This window comes from Gymnoscopelus braueri, assembly GCF_963280865.1.
Source record: "Gymnoscopelus braueri genome assembly, chromosome: 10".
NCBI lineage: Eukaryota > Metazoa > Chordata > Actinopteri > Myctophiformes > Myctophidae > Gymnoscopelus > Gymnoscopelus braueri.
The window spans coordinates 3,721,323-3,746,349 of NC_137611.1; the positions used below are offsets into that span (position 1 = coordinate 3,721,323).

The 25,027-nt window shown below is 41.6% G+C and overlaps 1 protein-coding gene across 1 annotated transcript in view; it reads left to right on the forward strand.

Annotated features, from left to right (window-relative positions):
• astn1 (astrotactin 1) overlaps positions 1-25,027 on the forward strand; it is a gene marked incomplete at both ends in the record, with an annotated part of 727,677 nt that overhangs the window by 534,431 nt on the left and 168,219 nt on the right. The gene's annotated exons all lie outside the window — the stretch shown is intronic.

The window sequence follows — 25,027 nt, forward strand, 5'->3', positions numbered from 1 at the left end:
GGAACGTGTTATCAGCGGTGTGTGAGTCGCTCGGTAAAGTGATGGCTTCGATCGCCCCGGGGATGAAGAGTCAATCCTAATAACCGCGGCCTTTCAGGAGAGAGAGAGGGAGTCGCCTCGCAAAAAAAAAGGGGGGTCTAGAGGTTTTCCTAACGAGGATGGATGGACGCGGCCAAGGCGGGCCGTTTGGGGGCCGACCGCTTCAATCAAACGGACGCCGTGGTTTTTGCATAGAGACTTGTGATTTAACTGTTCAATCACTTAGGAAAGCGAGTGTAGAATCACGGCGGCGGAGGGGAAAATGGTGTGTATAATGAAATTGCAGGTTTCAGAGCGCGCTAGCTGTGTCCTTGAGGGACAACCAGGTAGTTTCGTTTCTTTTTTAATACCGCTACTGCTGCTAACTTCTGATGTGTTGAAGTGTGAAAGTCATTTCAGCAACAACGTGCGATTGAAGATAGTTATCAGAGAGTGATATGAGGCTGGAATAAAAGTAGTGTATTGACACGTGTTTTAACACATGATTTAACCATTTGTCAGGTCTCAGTTTCACCACTTAAACCCTGTCCTTGTTTCCCTCTACACCAACACTCTATGCTGACGCACGCATTGACTCTCGTCTCCACTCTAAGAGACGAGAGATTTCACCTTTTTTTTTTCTCCCACCACAATTCTTATATTGTCAGAACTCTCTCAGAACCTTATACCGTACGTATATGCCATTGACTGGGGTCTCCCAGGGATCTATCCTTTTCCCCCTCTACACAACATCTCTTCAACCAAACAGAAGAACTAGAAGCCTGTTGTGAGTTCATAGATCTGCAATTTGTTTTGCCATGTTTGCCTATTTGTGCTGAATGTGTTCCAGAATAGGGACGGCTAGGATCCATGTGGTTAAAGCTATAGTATAAATGATCACGCTGTACAGTGTGACCACTGAAATGATGTGCTGGGCAAGAAACCAGTGTTAAATTCGTCGACATAAAACTATGACGAAAACTGTTAGTCGACTACCTTTTTTTTTCAAAAAAAAGAAAATGAAATAAAAACGAAATAAAGAACTAAGCTACGATGACTAAAATTAAGACTAAATATTTTGACAATTTCATGAACAAATAAAAAACTAGACTAAAAGGGAGGGACTATCACAATGCCATCTTGTATATTTTCGGTGCACAGCCAAGTATAAATCTGCCAAACAATACATTTTAGACTATATCAACTGTAGATTTAGTCAACTAAAACTAGATTAACAGTAAAACATTTCAGATGACAAAAATCTGACTAATAATGAATGCAGTTTTTTATAAGCGCTTTTCTAAGTACTCAGATACTCAAAGTGCTTTTACAATGGTTCATTCATTGGGAGGTGAAGCAGCGAACAGTCGACGCCAGAGTCCTCACCTCCCACATTCACATACGTCAACCATTCACACACACACACACATTCACACACACATTCACACACACACATTCACACACACATTCACACACACACACACACACACACACACACACACATTCACACACACATTCACACACACACATTCACACACACATCATTCACACACACATTCACACACCGATGGCGGAGGAAACCATGCAAGGCACCAACCTGCTCATCAGGAGCAATTAGGGGTTCAGCGTCTTGCTCAAGGACACTAACTCTGGGGGAGCCCGGGATCGAACTGGGAACCTTGCGGTGCCCATCCGGCCGCTCTACCGGCCACTCTGCTCCTGAGCCACTGCCGCCCTGACTAAACTAATGCAATGGAATTGTATTGAAAAGACTATGACTAAAACTAAATCAAACTAAAGTTGAAACAGTGCAGGATGGGTCATGGGAACAACTCATGCACTTCAGCCCTATGTCTAATGACTGCTTTGTGTTGAAGGAGATCCTTGAGGTCAAGACGTGGTGAAAGCAGTTAAAACCTCTTATAGGCGCCATTGGCCATTGATAGGTTATGACTTCCACCTCTCTCTCTTCTCTCTCGTCTCTCGTCTCTCTCTCTCTCTCTCTCTCTCTACGCCCACATAATGCCAGCTATGTTCTCAGTTAGCTTCCTCTGGCAAAGAAGAGTTCATGTGGCTGAACTTAGCTTTGGGGTGGAGAGTGAACTCTAGCTAACGTGGTTCACCGCAAGGAAATCAATGCGTTTTAACTGAATATATACAGAACCCTTCTCTCAGTACCTGTCAAATACTTAACTATACAATTTGCGGCTTTCTGGATCATTTGGAAGTGCACGTGCCGGGAGGCTGCAGTAAAGTTACAGTGGTCAAGTTTTGATACGACTGATGTCTGGATAAGGAGCTGGGCTGACTCCTGAGTGAGGAAGGGTCTCATCCTTTGAATGTTAACAGAGCGTAAACCTTACAGGATCGAGTGACCGCTGCTGTTTGTGCCTTGAAAAGAGAGCTGACTGTCCAGGACAAACACCAAAGGTTCTTGGCCGCATGGAATTAAAGTTCTGTGACAGCTATATGTTTGGACTGGTCATTATTTATGCAAGCTTTGGCTCTTACCGTAACTCATCATCATCATCATCAGAAAAAGCCACTAGCGGGTTTCAAGGCCATTAGCCATTAGCGTCAACATTAAGTTTCACACGTAGGCGTTAAGTGTCCGTCCGCAGTGCGAGGACTTGTAATGGACAAAGCAATGTGCTTGTGAAAGTGGTTGTAAAATAAATGCAATGCATTTAACCATCTCAGCCATTCTAACACATCGTTGCTGTAAGGTGGAAACCTTGTGTGTCCAAAACAGTGCAAATTTGTGCAAATCTTTGAATATATATACTGTATTTTTTTAACACATTGGGTGCCAGAGGTTTATTAAAATATTATACGTTGAGTGCCTGCATTTCTTCCATCCACTTGCGTTATACGTTTCGTGCTGTAGAAGCCCCGACGCGGAAGTGCATGTAAACAAAGCGTGCGTGCGAGACGGCGGAGGGTCCCGACTAACGCCTGGAACAATAATATTTTCTAACGCGATCCTCCATTGCAGCGTGATCGCCGATCGAAAACGGCTCGTTTCCACCACGTTAAAAAGAAATGGAGATATTAAGCTTTTAGTCAAGGAGATAACATTGAAAACGCCGACCGGAAGGATTTTTGACATGGAGCCAGATCCAGCCTCTTCTTCTCAGAAACTCCTTGGGTGATGTCAAAGTTTCGTTTAGCGCCCCACGTGGCCCACATGTATAAAAATAGAATTGGGTCAAAAACGGTCCGGACCGTTTTCGGCACTTCTCGTTTGGATCCTCAAAAACGGTCCGGACCGTTTTTGGCATTCAATGTGTTAAGTGAACATTTTCCCCAGAAGCAAAGATTTGGGTTACAAATGTTCTCTTTAAAAAAGTTATACATTCAAACATTTGCACACATTTTCTCGAGTGTTTCTAAAAATAGTAGATCTACAAGCTCATAGCGTGTTCCCGGTATTAATGACTTATGATTTGACCCAACGTGAGTGAGTGAGAGTGTGTGTGTGTGTGTGTGTGTGTGTGTGTGTGTGTGTGTGTGTGTGTGTGTGTGTGTGTGTGTGTGTGTGTGTGTGTGTGTGTGTGTGTGTGTGTGTGTGTGTGTGTGTGTGTGTGTGTGTGTGTTCACTAATGTACAGTATTATCATCTCAAACTCCTCGTTACATTAACACATGTAGGGAGCTACAGTAAATGGGGGGCCTTTAAGGACAGGGGGAACGGATAGAGAAACAAGGCCACTTCACATCGACTGTACTCTCCTGACATACAATAAATCAAGCTTAACACATTCCATGCCAGAGTTTAATCTCATAATGTACTCACCAGTGCCAGCGTTTTATTGTTGTTTTTTTGTTTTTATCATGTCGCCACAGACCTCGCTAAATAAGTTAAAAGTGCGCGTTCATTTGGTTCTAAACACACAGCGGATCCGTGAGAAACGTCCAGCGAAAAACAGTTTCCAAATGCGAGCCGCCATCTTGAAGCTACAGCCGATACACGCTAAACAGTGATCAGCGAGGAGAAAAACAACAACCAGAGAAAATCGAGTTTTAAACAGGATCCCAGACAGGAAGCGGATACGATCGAAAAAACCGGAACCCGAATAATTCCGTTTCCGACCGAAAACCGGAAACGGAAATGGATCAAAAAAAATCGAAAGTGCACCTTGGGCGATTAACATGGGAATCGGCGGTTCGCGTAGATCTACGCGACTGGCACGCTGCGGCTTTAAATAGGTTCGCGTAGATCTACGCGATTGGCATTCAATGTGTTAATGAAGCCTGTCTTGTGTTTTAGTTTGTATTATTCATTAGCTCCTTTCAGCCAAGCAATCCACTCTCCAACTTGTGCTGTTAATTCCCATAAATCACAGCTTCACGCATTATTGTAGCTATGTGCCAGCTCTCCCTTTAACAAGGGAGTTATAGCTCTAGTGATCCGCCTTGTTTACGCTTTTTGCAATGGTGTAAAGTAACTAAGTACATTTACTCAAGTACTGTACTTAAGTACAATGTTGAGGATTTTTTTTACTTTACACGAGTATTTCCCATTTTAAGTACTTTTACTCCACTACTGTACATCTCAGAGGCAAATATTGTACTTATACTACAATTATTTGAAAACTTTTGTTACTAGTAACTTTTCAGATATAAATTATGATATTATGAAACATACATTAGACCACTTTAGCCCTATTTTGTACCTAGGATGTTTGAAAATAGCAGATCTACAAGCTCACAACGCGTCGCGTTGTGAGCTTGTAGATCGGCTGTTTTCAAACATGTTAGTACTTATACTTTTGGTACTTTAAGTATATTTGATGCCAGAACACAAACATCAGTGTGACAGGGTTCAGTGTGACAGGGTGAAGGATGCTATGAGCCCATCCAAACCGGCTACGACTTCTAGCAGTGTCCATGTTCACACATTGTGCACAAACACGAACATTTGTGGAATCCTCCCAGCAGCAAAGATTTGAGTTACGAAATGTTCGCTTTTAAAAAAATATATGTATTCAAATATTTGCACACATTTTCACGATTTTTCAAAAAAATAGTAGATCTACAAGCTCATAGCGCGGCACTCAGTTATGAGCTTGTAGATCTGCTATGTTTTGAATAGCCCCAAAGAAATAAAAAAAAAATAGACACACAGATGCGTTGCCGGTCTGAACGAGTTAAAAGACGTATAAGATGCGAGTCGGTTCATCTGTTTGTTTCTCTCCCGGCGAGCGAGGTGTTCTGTAGTGCTAGGAGAGAGAGAGAGAGAGAGAGAGAGTTCCGGTGGCAGTACGTGGAAGTCTTTCATGCTCGAACGCCCAAATTAGACTGGAAGGGGCCTGATTTATTTATAGGGGCCTCTTTAGTGCAGAGGAGAAGACCAGACGTGTGCTCACGTCTGATTGGCTGTAATTAGAACGCACAGGTTCGCTCAGGAGAGAGAGAGAGAGAGAGAGAGAGGGGGGGATGGGGGGGGGGCTCGCTTTACCCGGGTGTAAAGGTGATGGGGGGGGGGGGGCAACAGATGGGTGCTGCGTTATGCCTCTATCGCTGTCTTGCTCCTCGTACTTCCGCTAGTCTGTCTGTCTGTCTGTGTGTCTCTCTCATCTCTCTCTAGTTACATCTCTACCCGTTTGTCTTTCCCCCTTCTGCCTGTCTCTCTCTCTCTCTCTCTCTCTCCTCGTCCTCTCTCTCCGTCTCGTCTCTCTCTCGTCTCTCTCTCTTCCTCTCTCTCTCCTCTCTTCTCTCTCATCTCTCTCTCCCATACTTGAGTATTTCCAATTTCCTATATTTTAACCTCTACTCCACACTATTCATCTCAGATCCAAATATTGTACTTTTAATCCACTACTTTTATTTGAAAACAAAAAAAACTAGTAACAGTACTTTTCATTATTATTTCATTTTATTACAAAACATACATTAACCACTTCAGCCCTATATACACTTCGCCATTTGAAAATAGCAGATCTACAAGCTCACAATGTGTCGCGATGCGATCCATTGTGAGCTTGTAGATCTGCTTTTTTCAAAAGATGTGATTCTGCATAATGAGTACTTTGTACTTTTGCCACTTTTAAGTACGTTTTGATGCCAATTATGCTTTTTGTATTTTTACTCAAGTACATTTAGAATTCCGAACTTTCTACAGAGTACTTCTACATTGCCGTATTAATACTTTTACTTAAGTAAAGAAAATTGAGTACTTTTTCCACCACTGCTCAGCGCACACTCTCCTGTACTGTAATGAAAAAAGTGATTATCACCCTTTAGCTAACGTGAGAGACAACCAGAGCCTTTGGGCTGAACGGTTCCGCCGTCGTTTCTTTGTTAATTGCTTCTCTGGGGAAGTGTGTGTGAGAGTAGAGGAAGCCTGGGGGTAAAACTGGTCTGTGCCACACTTAACACACTGGCCTGCTATAGGGAGACACTCTCTCTCTCTCTCTCTCTCTCTCTGTCTCTCTCTCTCTCTCACTCTCTCTCTCTCTGTCTGTCTCTCTCTCTCTCTTCTCTCCTCTCTCTCTCTCTCTCTCTCCTCTCTCTCTCTCTCTCTCTCTCTCTCTCACTCTCTCGTCTCTCTCTCTCTCTCTCTCTCCCTCCCCCCTCTGTCTCTTGTTCTCTCTCCCTCCTCCCTCCATCCATGTGCTAGATCATACATGGGCAACTGGCGGCCCGGGGCCACATGCGGCCCCACCTTCACTTAATGCGGCCCGCAGGTTAAATATCAGAACACTGATATATTATTGATTTCAGCTGTTATGATTCCACACATGCAAACATGACCCGCTTTAATTACTATATTAGTAGTGACTAGTATTAAAATTCTTGTATTTTTTATGTTTATGTTTTATGTATTTATGTCCAATATATTTGTATTAAGTTCATAAAGTTAACACAATTAGCAAAAAAAATATCTGGATTCCAATTCAAACATAGAATAGCAGATCTACAAGCTCAAAACGCATCGCAGTGTGATGCGTTTTGGGCTTGTAGATCAGCTTTTTTCCCCCTGATGCTTGTAGATGATCTTTTTTTTTCCTGATGCTTGTAGATCAACTTTTTATTTTTTACTTTTGTGTGACAATAGAATGGCGAATACGGAGATAAGAGGAATCTGCACAACAGTATGTAATGTGGCCCTCTGGAGTGAGTGTGGAAATATATTGGCCCCTCTGGAGTGAGTGTGGACATTTAGTGGCCCTCTGGAGTGAGTGTGGACATATAGTGGCCCTCTGGAGTGAGTGTGGACATATAGTGGCCCTCTGGAGTGAGTGTGGACCATATAGTGGCCCTCTGGAGTGATTGTGGACATATAGTGGCCCTCTGGAGTGAGTGTGGACATATCGTGGCCCTCTGGAGTGAGTGTGGACATATAGTGGCCCTCTGGAGTGAGTGTGGAAATTTAGTGGCCCTCTGGAGTGAGTGTGGAAATATATTGGCCCTCTGGAGTGCAGTGGTGGAAATATATTGGCCCTCTGGAGTGAGTGTGGAAATATAGTGGCCCTCTGGAGTGAGTGTGGACATATAGTGGCCCTCTGGAGTGAATGTGGACATTTAGTGGCCCTCTGGAGTGAGTGTAGTGGCCCTCTGGAGTGAGTGTGGAAATATATTGGCCCTCTGGAGTGAGTGTGGAAATATAGTGGCCCTCTGGAGTGAGTGTGGAAATATAGTGGCCCTCTGGAGTGAGTTTGGAAATATAGTGGCCCTCTGGAGTGAGTGTGGACATATAGTGGCCCTCTGGAGTGAGTGTGGAAATATAGTGTCCCTCTGGAGTGAGTGTGGAAATATAGTGTCCCTCTGGAGTGAGTTTGGAAATATAGTGGCCCTCTGGAGTGAGTGTGGACATATAGTGGCCCTCTGGAGTGAGTGTGGAAATATAGTGGCCCTCTGGAGTGAGTTTGGAAATATAGTGGCCCTCTGGAGTGAGTGTGGACATATAGTGGCCCTCTGGAGTGAGTGTGGAAATATAGTGGCCCTCTGGAGTGAGTTTGGAAATATAGTGGCCCTCTGGAGTGAGTGTGGACATATAGTGGCCCTCTGGAGTGAGTGTGGAAATATAGTGGCCCTCTGGAGTGAGTGTGGACATATAGTGGCCCCCCGGAGTGAGTGTGGAAATGTAGTGGCCCTCTGGAGTGAGTGTGGACATATAGTGGCCCTCTGGAGTGAGTTTGGAAATATAGTGGCCCTCTGGAGTTAGTGTGGAAATATAGTGGCCCCCCGGAGTGAGTGTGGAAATGTAGTGGCCCTCTGGAGTGAGTGTGGACATATAGTGGCCCTCTGGAGTGAGTTTGGAAATATAGTGGCCCTCTGGAGTGAGTGTGGAAATATAGTGGCCCTCTGGAGTGAGTGTGGAAATATAGTGGCCCTCTGGAGTGATTGTGGAAATATAGTGGCCCTCTTGAGTGAGTGTGGAAATGTAGTGGCCCTCTGGAGTGAGTGTGGAAATATAGTGGCCCTTTGGAGTTAGTGTGGACATATAGTGGCCCTCTGGAGTGAGTCTGGACATATAGTGGCCCTCTGGAGTGAGTGTGGAAATATAGTGGCCCTTTGGAGTTAGTGTGGACATATAGTGGCCCTCTGGAGTGAGTGTGGACATATAGTGGCCCTCTGGAGTGAGTGTGGAAATATAGTGGCCCTCTGGAGTGAGTGTGGAAATGTAGTGGCCCTCTGGAGTGAGTGTGGAAATATAGTGGCCCCCCGGAGTGAGTGTGGAAATGTAGTGGCCCTCTGGAGTGAGTGTGGACATATAGTGGCCCTCTGGAGTGAGTGTGGAAATATAGTGGCCCTTTGGAGTGAGTGTGGACATATAGTGGCCCTCTGGAGTGAGTTTGGAAATATAGTGGCCCTCTGGAGTGAGTGTGGAAATGTAGTGGCCCTCTGGAGTGAGTGTGGACATATAGTGGCCCTCTGGAGTGAGTGTGGAAATGTAGTGGCCCTCTGGAGTGAGTGCGGAAATATAGTGGCCCTCTGGAGTGAGTGTGGAAATATAGTGGCCCTCTGGAGTGAGTGTGGAAATATAGTGGCCCTCTGGAGTGAGTGTGGACATATAGTGGCCCTCTGGAGTGAGTGTGGAAATATAGTGGCCCTGTGGAGTGAGTGTGGACATATAGTGGCCCTCTGGAGTGAGTGTGGACATATAGTGGCCCTCTGGAGTGAGTGTGGACATATAGTGGCCCTCTGGAGTGAGTGTGGACATATAGTGGCCCTTTCCATCATCAAAGTTGCATCACCTCTGTGCTAGTGGTTTCCGGCTTGCCTTCCATGTGAAAGCTGCTCTACAATCTCCTGCTTACCCTGGCCTCTCATGACCTCTCCTCCTTTCTTCCTGTCTCTCTCACTCACTCATAACCTTAACCATAACCTTTATTCTCTGATATTCATGTCCTTCTATCGCCTCTCCTCCATTATCATGCTGTAGCAACCGGGGAGAACTGGTCTCTCTCTCTCTCTCTCTCTCTCTCTCTCTCTCTCTCTCTCTCTCTCTCTCTCTCTCTCTCTCTCTCTCTCTATCTTGCCCGTTTCCAGTGGTGTAAAGTAACTAAGTACATTTACTGAAGTACTGTACTTAAGTATAATTTGAGGTATTTTTCACTTTACTGGAGTATTTCAAATTTGTTTATACTTTTACTTCTACTCCACTACATCTCAGAGGCAAATATTGTACTTTTACTCCACTACAATTATTTTAAAACTTTAGTTACTAGATACTTTGCAGATATTCATTATTATATTATAAAACATGAATTAACCACTTCAGTCCCATTTTATACCTAGGCTATTTGAAAATCGCAGATTCCGCTTTTCTTTCTCTCTCTCTCTCTTTCCGTCTTTCTATCTCCTCCTGCATCATTATTCCAACGGGTCTCTGCCGGCATTTCCACTTCATCTCATGCCCAGCAACACCCCTCACACCCCCCCTCCCCCCTCCCCCACTATGTGACAGACAGCTAAATGCACGGGGCAGAGCTGTATCCTCGCATCCCTGATTCATCAGACAGACGGGGGGCATCTTTAGGCCGGGGCAGGATGGCCATCACGAGGGGAATGTAACACCACGAGGCAGGAGAGACGTCTGACTCCCTTTAACCCATCAAAGCCGATAACCCATCTGTGTCATTTTTAGATTTGAGCTAAAAAAAAACACTTTTGGCTTTTCACAAATAGCAGATCTACAAGCTTGTAGAATGACACACAGATGCGTTCCCGGTCAGAAAGGGTTAACCTTCAGTGAATTTTGCATGTCTCTGCTGCCCGGGCCGGGGGGGGAAATTCCTCCGTTTGAAACATGAAGAGAGCTTCCATTTATCTGATCTCAGGAGTAGATATGTCAGATTTCTTCTTCGTCTGCCTGCCTGAGCCAACCAGGTGCACCGTACAGCTCAGATGTATAGAATCACAGTGAGGTCTTTGTCTTTGGTCCACAGATCTCTAACCGACAGCCAGTTGTGCATGCTTAATGATTTGTGAGAGCTGATTCATCAAAAGGCCGGTGGAGAAGACGGAAGATTAGACATCGTACAGTAATTCAATAGAAAGATGAAACACAAAGCAATCGTCCTTGAGGTGCCAAGTCAAATTACAGCCCAGTGCAAGTGGACAAAAGTGAAATTAAAAAGGCTCTAAGTCTGAGTAAATAATTGATAATATGCAACGAGACATTTTTTTTTGTTCGAGACACTGTTTTCTGTCGGACTTAGTGAGGTGTGTTTGCTATTTCGGGCTATTAGACATCTAAATACGTCTAAACGGCTAGACTAAAACCGGCGGTTGAAACAGCGTCATTTCAACGTCTATATATAGACAGTCTATATGCAGACGCTTAAAAAACAGCTAATCAATGTCTAGGCTAAGCCTAACCATTGAAAAAACTTTCACTTTTAGACCAGTTATAACCCGGTTTTAGACAAACGTCTAATAGCCGACTAATGGCTCACTGGTAAGGACACCTACAACAACCGCCTTAATGTTATCCCACATGGAACTTCACCATTGTAGCATGAATGTGGTCAAATTGTTTGTCGTAAACGTCTCAGGCCATTCAGTGTGACAGGGTGAAGGATGCTATGAGCCCATCCAAACCGGCTACGACTTCTAGCAGTGTCCATGTTCACACATTGTGCAACGAGTCACTGTTTGTGAATTAACGCATTAAACAAAATTGAGTCTTTTCACAGGAAAACCTGTGGCAACTTATAATAACTTGTAATAATCGTAATCGTCAAAGGAACATCCACAGTCACGGAATAGGTTAACAAGAAACAAACACGCTTTGACCCTTTCTGGCCTTAGTCAGCCATTCACGAACGCTGACGAAGGCCAGAAGGGTCGAAACTTGTTGAGTGCTATGGTACATTAAAGCTTTAAAACCTGTGAGAGTGCAGATGTAGTAGTACTTTGACTGTAGTTGCGAACGCAGCGGAAGGAGGCGCGCCTTCGGCGCGCCTCCGCGCAAGTGGAGCTTACTATGAAACCGTGCTCGGGTTGTGTCTCTGTCTGTGTCTCTGTGTGCACTGCCTGTGTGCAGCTCCTCTGAGATAAGTAAATGTCCAATTTAGACATACCATACATCAAATGAAAGGTCTTTGAAAACTGAACACACCTGTCAAGGTTGCGTTTAAGCCCGCCCCTTCCCCCGGATGCCACGCCCCGGAGAAGGCTCCTAAAAACTCCCCATTGAAACCCCATGTTAAATGAAAAGTGCCCGAATCGCTCCGAAACATTTTCTACCCCCCCTAAGTGGGGGTCTACAAACAAATACTTCGGGCTCGGATTTTGGCTCCGCCCCCCGGAAGTGGGTGAAACAGGCACTTCAAACACTTTGTTGAATTGTTCAAAAACATTCAAAAAAATGTTTTGGTGAATTTGTATTTTTCTAAGATGCTCCTTTTAACGCAGATTTTTTTTTATTTTAATTTTAATTTTTTTATTGGTTACTTAAAAAAAAATATATATATATTTATTTTATTTTTTTTGCGTTCGCTTCCCGCGTTCGCGCGTCTTACTTGTGTACTTGTTGTTCTTGTTTTGTTGACCTGTACAGCACTTTGGTCGGCGACAGTCGTTTTTAAATGTGCTATATAAATAAAGTTTGATTTGATTTGATTTGAGATGTTCTTTTGGTGAAAACTTAAGGATCCTTGTCTGATGATTATGATTTATTCAAGGTGCTTTGCGTTGTGTACTTCAGAGTAGTCAGGACATTTTGTATATCCTTGTACTAGGTGTTGAGTGTGCCTGGTGAAGTAGGAAGGAAAAATAAAAAAAGTACTGAGGTGACACATCACTTCAAGGGCTGTCCCACAAATGTGCTAGGTCAGAGGGAACGCATACCCACTGACATGTTGGGAACTGTGTGGGCGTCAGCAGACACGTAGCACCTCTTTTAATCCTGTTTAGACAGAGCTGTGGGTGGAAGTCATGACGCCATTTATGAGTTATGCCACCTTGAATGAAGGCCTCCTACCACTTTTGCGTCTCTTTGACAATTCCATCACAGTTTCATTTCTCTATGTCCTGAAGTAACTTCAAAAGCAGAGAAACGGAGAAACTAAATTCTTTGAGCCATATACATTATCACCAGTGGTGGAAAGTAACTAAGTACATTTACTTAAGTACTGTACTTAAGTACAATTTTGAGGTATTTGTACTTTACTTGAGTATTTCCAATTTCCAATACTTTTACTTCTACTCCACTACATCTCAGAGGCAAATATTGTACTTTTACTCCACTACAATTATTTGAAAACTTTAGTTACTAGTTACTTTTCAGATATAAATTATGATATTATGAAACATACATTAACCACTTTAAACCTATTTTATACAAAGGCTATTTGAAAATAGCCGATCTACAAGCTCACAACGCGTCGCATCGCGACGCATTGTGAGCTTGTAGATCTGCTATTTTCAAATATTTAGTACTTTTACTTTTGGTACTTTAAGTACATTTTGATGCCAATACTTTTGTACTTTTACTCAAGTAATTTTTTTATTCTGGACTTTTACTTGTAACAGAGTATTTTTATATTGCAGTATTGGTACTTTTACTTAAGTAAAGAATTTGAGTACTTTTTCCACCACTGATTATCACACATTAAAATATAACAGACCACGGTTGTTCTTTTTAGACTTTGTGTCTGTTTACATTTTCTCCATAGTCATGAGAAACGTGATTCACTTTGCCTGAAGGATTGAGTCAATGTTGGCTAAACATTTCAAACAATGACAAAACGATTGACAAAGACAAAAAGTATCTCAAGCAAGTGCTCAAGTCTCTGAAAGTTGTTTATGCTTTGTAAAATGGTCAGCTGTAATGTGAAGTATACCGTTCAGTTAAGATAAGTGTTACACTAAGTGTATTTATTGCCAAGCCATATACACATACCCATAAGTTATCCTAGGAGCAGTGGGCATCACAGCGCGTCACTTTGTGTCCCGCTGCAAGCTTGTAGATCTGCTATTTTTTTTATTATTGCTGAACAATATCAAAAATGTTTGGAAACTTTTGAATGATTTGATTTTTTTTTTTTTTACATAAATCTTCTCTTCTGGGGGTTCCTGGCACAAAACATTTTCAGGTGGGGGTCCTTGGCCAAATAGATATACATTTTTTGGGGCCCTTTGACATGAAAAAGTTTGAGAGCTACTGATTTAAGCACCGCCTAATGTTGCCATAAGAGTAAGAAAAGAAAGCCCGGCTGAGCTGGTTGTCTGCCAGGCTGGAAAGCCATACATTAAAATAGTTCCAGCCGACTACTTTTCTACTGCCTTGAGCCCAGTGGTGGAAAGTACATTTAGTGTAGTGCTGTACTTAAGTACCATTTTGAGGTATGTTTTTTTTGCTTTACTGGAGTATTTCCAATTTACAGGTACTTTTACTTCTACTCCACTACTTTACTGTACATCTCAGAGACAAATATTGTACTTTTACTCCACTACAATTATTTGAAAACTTTAGTTACTTACTAGTTACTTTGCAGATATAAATGATTATGTTATTAAACATCACTTTAGTCCTATTTTATACATAGGCTATTTGAAAATAGCAGATCTACAAGCTCACAACGCATTGCATCGCGACGCGTTTTGAGCTTGTAGATCTGCTATTTTCAAACATTTTAGTACTCTTACTTTTGGTACTGTAAGTACATTTCGATGCCAATACTTTTGCACTTTTACTCAAGTAACATTTTGAACACAGGCCTTTTACTTGTATTTCTGCATTGTGGTATTGCTACTTTTACCTAAAGTAAAATATCAGAGTAATTCTTCCACCACTGCTGCCTTGAGCCTTGCATGCAAATGAGCAGAGCCTACATCACAGAGAGTGAAAGATCAACTGTGACGCTCGTTTATCTGCGCGCGTACGTACTCTTGTCAGACACTCAACACATTTGCACAATTTGTCAAGTCCAGCGTTCTCTCTCTTCACGTCCTGCCTGGTGTCACATTAAATATGGATCAGCAGGTGCAACACGCAGACCTATCTTTAACGAGACGCCGTTAGTTGATCGCACTACAAATGTACGACAATTCCGTTTAGAGACGCTTCTATCATCCCCGTCTGTTTATTGAGCTAATGTGCATGTGTACGTGCAAAGTATATAGCCAAATTGTGGTGCTATCTAGCCACCACACCGCCTGTCTTTCGCTTCTTACTACACATGTTATGATGATAAGCCTAGATACTGTTCCAAACTGTTGAATGTATTTAGTATTTTTAATGGGCCGTTTCAAGTTGAATGATTCACGCGGAGGCGTGTTCTCTCCTCCACGTCATCAGTGCCTATACCCTAGGTGGGGTTGGGGAAAGGGCCTTTCTGTGTGGAGTTTGCATGTTCTCCCCGTGTCTCCTAGGGTAGGTACCCTCACAAAAACATGCAGTAATCCTGGTCACTATACTGCCTCCCCCTGGCCAGCTGGGGCGCCTGATGGAGGGGAAAGGAACTGGTTGGAATAACGTGTTCCTTCCACGCGCTACGTCCAACCAGGGAAACTCTCCCCTGTCAGGTGACAAGAAGGTCAGTTGGCTCTCATGCTTTGAAGGAGGCATGAGCTCGGCCCTGGCCTCCCTAGGTTGGCAGAGGGAAGGTAGTGCCCAGGATTACATAGACAATTGGCACTGGGTGTAAAAAATGGGGTTACAAAATCTTGGGATGAAACTTTAGTATAAAAAAAAAGAAGTTGAATGATTCTGACTGTCATCTCATCTATAAATGGTCTCCAGGTGTGAAAAATAATATTCTATGATTTTTCAAAAGTTATTAAAAACACTCGGCATCTCTGGCAGTGGGCTTGACACTTTTCTGAAAAACTCTGGCAGAGTAAAGAGTTGTTATTAGTGATGACATGTTGGTTAATAAGCAACGACTTGTGCCGCTTGTTTGTTTATTTGTTGTGTTTCATATGACAGTCCCCTGTTGGGAGATGGGACAGTTGGGAACAACTGTCCAAGTGACTGGAGTTGCTCTCAGAATGCATTAAAATGCATATATTTACACTGTAGTCTTCACAACGTTCTCATGGGGAGCTGCATGCGGCTGGTACTCTGTCTGAACTCTTGTCTAGAGCTCTGCCTGTTTTATTTTTCCATCATTACACGGCTTGGTTGAATACTTGATTCTGATCGGTCAATCACTGAATCCAGCGGTCTGTTGTTTTTCAGTAATGGCTGCCAGTGCTGCTAATTAATTTATCAATCCGCCGTGCTTGTTTTTTCTTTGCTGTATTCAACAGCAGTGGTGTAAAGTAACTAAGTACATTTACTCAAGTACTGTACTTAAGTACAATTTTGAGGTACTTTTACTTTACTGGAGTATTTCCAATTGTCTATACTTTTACTTCTACTCCACTACATCTCAGAGGCAAATATTGTACTTTTACTCCACTACAATTATTTGAACATTTTAGTTACTAGTTACTTTGCAGATATAAATCATTACATTATATACATTAACCACTTTAGCCTTATTTTAAACCTACGCTATTTGAAAATAGCCAATCTACAAGCTCACAACGTGTCGCATTGTGACACGTTGTGAGCTTGTAGATCTGCTATTTTCAAACATTTTTGTACTTTTACTTTTGGTACTTTAAGTACATTTTGATACCAATACTTTTGTACTTTTACTCAAGTACATTTTGAATTCCGGACTTTTACTTGTAACAGAGTATTTCTACATTGCAGTATTGATACTTTTACTTAAGTAAAACATTTGAGTACTTTTTACACCACTTGAAACTAGCACACAATGTCATTTCTCTTTCACCTCTTCAGGGTCATTCAAGAGTCAAGACCCCTCCGTTCTAGTCACCCTGTCTGGGTTTATTTCTCAACAACCTATATTCATTTTCCCTCGCTTAGCTGACTAATGTTCCATAAGACTGATGATATGACATATATTCAGGTGACGTTTTAAAAAGGAGATGCTATAGGCTCTACATTAAAGACTGCAGTGTCACAAGCACTTTAGCCTGTATTTCTGGTAGGTTCCATGATACATGTTATGCATGTGAAATCATGTGCAACGTTAGAATGTCTAACTTATACTAGTACGATATATATACATTTTAATGTGTTGAGGCCTCAGGATCAGTGGGAGCAACATTATGTTTTATGATTTTGTTTAAATAAGCTATAGTTTCAGTAACCAGTTCAGAAAAGTAGTTTGCTGAGTGTAAATTGTAAACTGCAGTCTAGGCCCAGGGCTGCTAAAGTAACTTCCTCTGCTGAATGCTACCAATAATGCCCTCAAAGTGACCCCCTTAACCCCCATCTGCTCACAGTCCCAACGGTAGGAGTTTAAATCACCAACTGTGAATGGGTGTGAACAGGCAGGCTGCAGGTGTTTTCACTGGTGGAAGGTACATTTACTCAAGTACTGTACTTACTGTAAGTACAATTTTGAGGTATTTTTTTTTTTACTTTACTGGAGTATTTAAAATTGTCAGTAGGCTACTTTTACTTCTACTCCACTACACCTCAGAGACAAATATTGTACTTTTACTCCACTGCAATTATTTGAAAACTTCAGTTACTAGTTACTTTGTAGATTTGTATTGTTATTACATTAACATACATTACCCATTTCAGCCCTATATACATTTCGGCCATTTTAAAATAGCCGATCGACGAGTTCACAATGCATCGCATTGTGAGCTTGTAGATCTGCTATTTTCAAAATATTGTTTTATACATTTGAAAACTTGTGAAATTTCGGACACTCTGCATAATGAGTACTTTCTACTTGTTGGTACTCTTACTCAATTACATTTTGAAGGCCGGACTGTTTACTTGTAACAGCGTGTTTCTAACATAGCAGTATTGATACTTTTACTTAAGAAAAAAAAATTTGAGTACTTTTTCCATCTCTGGTGTGAACAGACAGGCTGCAGAAGGAGCCTCAGTCAACCTTCCAGAGAAGTGAGTTGTTTTTTTTGGGGGGGGGGGGATTTGGGTCCTAAAGCCTCTAACCAAAATGTGTTAACCCATTAAGACCGGGAAATCAACCACTTTAACTTTTTTTTTTTACTTCGGCTATTCAAAAATAGCAGATCTACAAGCTCGTAGCGCGGCACTCGGTGCCGCGCTACGAGCTTGTAGATCTGCTATTTTTTAAAAATCATGAAAATTTGTGCAAATCTTTTAATGTATAATTTTAAAGCGAACATTTGTAACTCAAATCTTTGCTTCTGGGGTGGTGGAGGGGGGCCCTGGAACAAAATATTTTGAGATGGGGGGTACCCGGTGCCGCGCTATGAGCTTGTAGATCTGCTGTTTTTTGAATAGCCAAAGAAATCTTGACATGACACACGGATGTCGTCCCGGTCTTAACGTGTTAAGTGTTTGAGGACATGACTTGTCGGCCTGGGATTCTCTTTGACATTGTCAGACACCAGTCTCCATTTTCACACTTCAAAAGGTCTGCGGCAAATTGGTGCAAAAAAAAAAGAGAAAACCTCAGGGTCGAGGGAGAGGCCATCAGCCTCACTCCCACCGCTCGCTCTCTCTGATGGAAATGCACTGTGATAGGATGTCAGAAATGTTAGCCATGGCATTTATATAAAAGAGAAAGAAGGCATGGGATGTTAGTAATGGCCGGGGTCTGCTGTGTGTGGCCGCGTGTCGCTAATAACCTTCCATGTTGTGTTATTTATCACCGCGTGAACTACACCTAACTCATTTAGACCGGGAGAGCATCTGTGATTTTGATTTTTTTCGGCTATTCAAAAATAACAGATCTACAAGCTAGATCTGCAATTTTTTGAAAAATCTTGAAAATTTGTGCAAATCTTTGAATATAGGCTAACATATTTTTTATTCAAATCTTTGATGCTGGGGGGGGGTCCCTGGAACAACATATTTTGAGATGGGGGGTCCGTGACCAAATACATATTATTCTGTGGGTCCTTGATATGAAGGTTTGAGAACCACTGATAATATAGCAACTTAAGTTTAAAAAAAAAAAAACTGTTAGGATTTAGAAGACATTTGTAGAATCCCCCCAGAAGCAAAGATTTGAGATACAAATGTTTGCTTTAAAAAAATATGTATATATTCAAAGATTTGCACAAATTGTCCACGATTTTACAAAAAAAAACTCGGTGCCGCGCTATGAGCTTGTATATCTGCTATTTTTTGAATAGCCAAAGAAATCTTAAAAATGACACAGATGCGTTCCAGGTCGTAATGGATTAATTATCCATGTATGTACACAGCACACAGCTGCCCTTTGGTGGCGGGGCAACTGTTGTTTAGTTATAGATTGCTGACATTTATCATACACATCGGCTCGTGTCTACGAGAGGGTGGGGGTTGGGGGGGGAAGGGGGCACCTTATGGCAGTGGGAAAAAGTGGTTTGAAAATGTCCTCTATACTATACTCTGTCCCCTGAAGCTGAGACTTTAGACAATTCTGCCGACCCCTTTTTTACGCTTTGCGTTTTAGCAGCACTGTAAAGTCACTAAGTACATGTACTCAAGTACTGTACTTTAAGTACAATGTTGAGAGATTTTTAACTTTTTAAATAGAGGAAAATATTGTACTTTTACTCTGAACGCTTTAGTTACTAGTTACTTTGTAGAGTTTGATTATTATTACAAAACATACATTAACCACTTCAGCGCTATATACATTTCAGCCATTTGAAAATAGCAGATCTACAAGCTCTCAAACGCGTCGCGATGCGACGCGTTGTGAGCTTGTAGATCTGCTATTTTCAAATAGCCTAGGTATAGAATAGGGCTAAAGTGGTTAACGTATGTTTCATAATATGATAATTTATATCTGAAAAGTAACTAGTAAATAAAGTTTTCAAATAATTGTAGTGGAGTACAATATTTGCCTCTGAGATGTAGTGGAGTAGAAGTACAAGTATTGGAAATACTCAACTAAAGTACAAAGACTTCAAAATTGTACTCAAGTACAGTACTTAAGTAAATGTACTTAGTTACTTTCCACCGCTGACTGAGGGCGATCCAGGGATCGGTCCACTGTGCTGGGGACAAATCTGCTAGGAGTCGCGGGACACTCTGGAGGTGCAGGTTGCCGGTAGGTTTGCGGGCCAGACAGACCATCGGCTCCTCCTGATGAGTGAGGTGGGCTTTGGGGGGACGTTTGGCTTTCTTCAGGGCATGGTTGGTGGCGGGGGGGGGGCGGGGCTGGTAGGTACTCGAGCAAACGAGGACAAAATGTGTTCTACTTCTGATTCCTATTTGGTCGGTCAGGCCAAATTGGCCATCTGGCTGACCAGGAGAGATAAAGGTGCTGGGGGGGGGGGAGGGGGGGGGAGCGGGCTTATTGACCCAGTGGCTGTGAGGCGGGTTGGGTTTGGTCTCTGTTATGCCTTTAGGGTGGAACATGCTAATTATACGCTGGGCAGTGATACGCTGGGCAGTGATACTTTATACGCTGGGCAGTGATACTTTATACGCTGGGCAGTGATACTTTATACGCTGGGCAGTGATACTTTATACGCTGGGCAGTGATACTTTATACGCTGGGCAGTGATACGCTGGGCAGTGATACTTTATACGCTGGGCAGTGATACTTTATACGCTGGGCAGTGATACTTTATACGCTGGGCAGTGATACTTTATACGCTGGGCAGTGATACTTTATACGCTGGGCAGTGATACGCTGGGCAGTGATACTTTATACGCTGGGCAGTGATACTTTATACGCTGGGCAGTGATACTTTATACGCTGGGCAGTGATACTTTATACGCTGGGCAGTGATACTTTATACGCTGGGCAGTGATACTTTATACGCTGGGCAGTGATACTTTATACGCTGGGCAGTGATACTTTATACGCTGGGCAGTGATACTTTATACGCTGGGCAGTGATACTTTATACGCTGGGCAATGATACTTTATACGCTGGGCAGTGATACTTTATACGCTGGGCAATGATACTTTATACGCTGGGCAATGATACTTTATACGCTGGGCAGTGATACTTTATACGCTGGGCAATGATACTTTATACGCTGGGCAGTGATACTTTATACGCTGGGCAGTGATACTTTATACGCTGGGCAGTGATACTTTATACGCTGGGCAGTGATACTTTATACGCTGGGCAGTGATACTTTATACGCTGGGCAGTGATACTTTATACGCTGGGCAGTGATACTTTATACGCTGGGCAATGATACTTTATACGCTGGGCAGTGATACTTTATACGCTGGGCAATGATACTTTATACGCTGGGCAATGATACTTTATACGCTGGGCAGTGATACTTTATACGCTGGGCAATGATACTTTATACGCTGGGCAGTGATACTTTATACGCTGGGCAATGATACTTTATACGCTGGGCAGTGATACTTTATACGCTGGGCAATGATACTTTATACGCTGGGCAGTGATACTGCCGTTTCACAAAAAAACGTGTCATCTTTGCATGGAAGGTTAAAGAGAGTTTAAATGTCAAGTGTCTCTGGGTGTATGCAGTGGTGTAAAGTAACTAAGTACATTTACTCAAGTACTGTACTTAAGTACACTTTTGAGGAATTTTTACTTTACTGGATCATTTCCAATTTTCAATACTTTTACTTCTACTCCACTACATCTCAGAGGCAAATATTGTACTTTTACTCCACTACAATTGTTTGAAAACTTTTTATTAGTTACTTTGTAGATTTTGATTATTATTACAAAACATACATTAACCATTTCAGCCCTATATACATTTTAGCCATTTGAAAATAGCCGATCTACAAGCTCACAATGCGTCGCGATGAGCTTGTAGATCGGCTGTTTTCAAAATATATTTATATATTTGAAAACTTGAAATGTCTACCCCGGATTTGAACCCGGTGTCCTGCGCAAGTGCCGAATTTTTTTTACCATTGAGCTAATAGAGCCTGCCTGCTTGCTCAGGGGATAAATTGCATCTTGACCATCATGTCATTATTCGTGTCAGATCCTGTGTCTAGGTGAAACATGACCTTTGACACGATCTAAATGTCTCAATAGAAGAGCAGGGAGACCAAATACATCCACCCCCATGATATAAGATATATTGTATTCAAATCAAACTTTAGCATTATTTTACACTTTGGCTATTTAAAAATAGCAGATCTACAAGCTCATAGCACGGCACCGAGTGCCGCGCTATGAGCTTGTAGATCTTGTAGATCTGCTATTTATGAAAAATCGTTAACATGTGTGCAAATCTTTGAATATATATTCTTTTAAAGCGAACATTTTTAACTCATATCTTTGCTTCTGGGGGTCCCTGGAACAACATGTTTTGAGATGGGGGTCGGCGGCCAAATACATATAATTTTGAGGGTCCTTGACATGAAAACATTTGAGAACCACTGATATAGAAACATATGTTTTTCAGAATACTGTTGGGATTTAGAAGACATTTGTAGAATCGGCTTCAGGTCTTAATGGGTTAACATTGCTCAGTCAAATACCGTGCCTTCATTGTACCTTTCAAGAGTTTAGAACCGAATGAATTTGAATCGTTCTCTAAACAGCTCCTCTTGGATTGGATGGAGATGGACATGCCAGCCCTAGATTAACATAAGTGAGTCTTCTTCTGCAGTGGCCAAAATGTAGAAGAAAGCCTTGCTTCTCCCTGAGCTAACCATTTGGCTGAGGACACCCTCTCACTCCCCCCACAGGCCTGGAGGACCTATCCGTCTCTGACAAAGACCTGCTTGTTCACTAATGTTTGGCAGATTAACCATAATTGGTGCCATAATTGGTGCATTTATGCTGGCTATATACCGCTCTTACACACTATGTACAACCTCCAGCACAATGAATGATAGCAGAGGCTGCAGCGCTGGGTTCACCTTACTGTAATATAAATGCACTTACAGTACAAGAGTAACTTTAAACCAGTGGTGAATAAAAGTACTTGATGGCCAAACTTGACTCGTTCACTGCCAGAATAGATACATAAATAAATCATCCACTCCCAGAGATTTTTCGATTGTCTTACCGTATCAAGTAGTCACAGAATATTTATCTCCAGTATGATCGATCCCCTGATCGTTGCTAATCACGGGGGGGGGTTTCACTCTGCTTCCGCAAAAAAATAAATAAAACAATGTAATCGCGACCCCCCCGTTCGCTTGTTGTACACAGTTGAAAATAGCATGTCTCGTCAAAAAATACAGAGTAAAACACAGGAGTCGAGATACAGGCGATTTCCCAAATGCGTTAACCAGGAAGTGAATGGAGCAGTACATATTGGGATAACGCGATCGCCTGGTTCTGTGTGCATCTGTTGAGGCCGTCCTCAAACATGCGGACGGACGGACACACAGACAGAGTCAGTCCTTGGAGTGGCTACTGTAGCACCACTCAAAAATGGCAAAGAAGTTTAGGGATAATGTGTAAAGGCACGGCGAAAATAGGGCCCTTAGTACAGGACCCATTATCCTAGTTCTTGGAGGCCAGCAAAGTTTGTGAAAACACTTTTCCACACGGCTTTTATGTCAACACACCCCCCCCCCTCCCCCCCTTTACGTGGGGAAGGGTGGTCTGTTGTCACCGAAGTTCAGGTGTCAATAGCTAACGAGAAGCCTTATGCATAATTCATTATTCAATACAGAGAGACCAGACTGCAGAAAGAGATACAATACAGTAGGTGACAAGACAAACTTTTATTAATGCATCTATCCAGTGGTGGAAAAAGTAGTCGAATTCTTTACTTAAGTAAAAGTACCAATACTGCAATATAGAAATACTCTGTTACAAGTAAAAGTCCAGGATTCGAAATGTACTTGAGTAAAAGTACAAAAGTATTGGTATCAAAACGTACTTAAAGTACCAAAAGTAAAAGTACTAAAATGTTTGAAAATAGCAGATCTACAAGCTCACAACGCGTCACTTCACGGCGCGTTGTGTGCTTGTAGATCTGCTATTTTCAAATAGCCAAGGTATAAAATAGGGATAAAGTGATTAATGTATGTTTAATATTGTAATAATGTATATCTGCAAAGTAACTAGTAACTTAAGTTTTCAAATAATTGTAGTGGAGTAAACGTACAATATTTTTTCTCTGAGATGTAGTGGAGTAGAAGTAAAAGTATTAGAAATTGCAAATACTCAAGTAAAGTACACATACCTCAACATTTAAGTGCAGTACTTAAGTAAATGTACTACAATTTTTTCTCACGGGTATACAAAAGACCTCGGTGAACGGAAGTAAGCGGCATTGGTTAGTGTGTTTAAGTAGGCAGCACTATTATTGGTTAGTGTGTTTAAGTAAGCAGCACTATTATTGGTTAGTGTGTTTAAGTAAGTAGCACTATTATTAGATAGTGTGTTTAAGTAAGCAGCACTATTATTGGTTAGTGTGTTTAAGTAAGCAGCACTATTATTGGTTAGTGTGTTTAAGTAAGCAGCACTATTATTAGATAGTGTGTTTAAGTAAGCAGCACTATTATTGGTTAGTGTGTTTAAGTAAGCAGCACTATTATTGGTTAGTGTGTTTAAGTAAGCAGCACTATTATTAGATAGTGTGTTTAAGTAAGCAGCACTATTATTGGTTAGTGTGTTTAAGTAAGCAGCACTATTATTGGTTAGTGTGTTTAAGTAAGCAGCACTATTATTAGATAGTGTGTTTAAGTAAGCAGCACTATTATTAGATAGTGTGTTTAAGTAAGCAGCACTATTATTAGATAGTGTGTTTAAGTAAGCAGCACTATTATTAGATAGTGTGTTTAAGTAAGCAGCACTATTATTAGATAGTGTGTTTAAGTAAGCAGCACTATTATTAGATAGTGTGTTTAAGTAAGCAGCACTATTACTAGATAGTGTGTTTAAGTAAGCAGCACTATTATTAGATAGTGTGTTTAAGTAAGCAGCACTATTATTGGTTAGTGTGTTTAAGTAAGCAGCACTATTATTGGTTAGTGTGTTTAAGTAAGCAGCACTATTATTAGATAGTGTGTTTAAGTAAGCAGCACTATTATTGGTTAGTGTGTTTAAGTAAGCAGCACTATTATTGGTTAGTGTGTTTAAGTAAGCAGCACTATTATTAGATAGTGTGTTTAAGTAAGCAGCACTATTATTAGATAGTGTGTTTAAGTAAGCAGCACTATTATTAGATAGTGTGTTTAAGTAAGCAGCACTATTATTGGTTAGTGTGTTTAAGTAAGCAGCACTATTACTAGATAGTGTGTTTAAGTAGGCAGCACTATTATTAGATAGTGTGTTTAAGTAAGCAGCACTATTATTAGATAGTGTGTTTAAGTAAGCAGCACTATTATTAGATAGTGTGTTTAAGTAAGCAGCACTATTATTAGATAGTGTGTTTAAGTAAGCAGCACTATTATTGGTTAGTGTGTTTAAGTAAGCAGCACTATTATTGGTTAGTGTGTTTAAGTAAGCAGCACTATTATTAGATAGTGTGTTTAAGTAAGCAGCACTATTATTGGTTAGTGTGTTTAAGTAAGCAGCACTATTATTGGTTAGTGTGTTTAAGTAAGCAGCACTATTATTGGTTAGTGTGTTTAAGTAAGCAGCACTATTATTAGATAGTGTGTTTAAGTAAGCAGCACT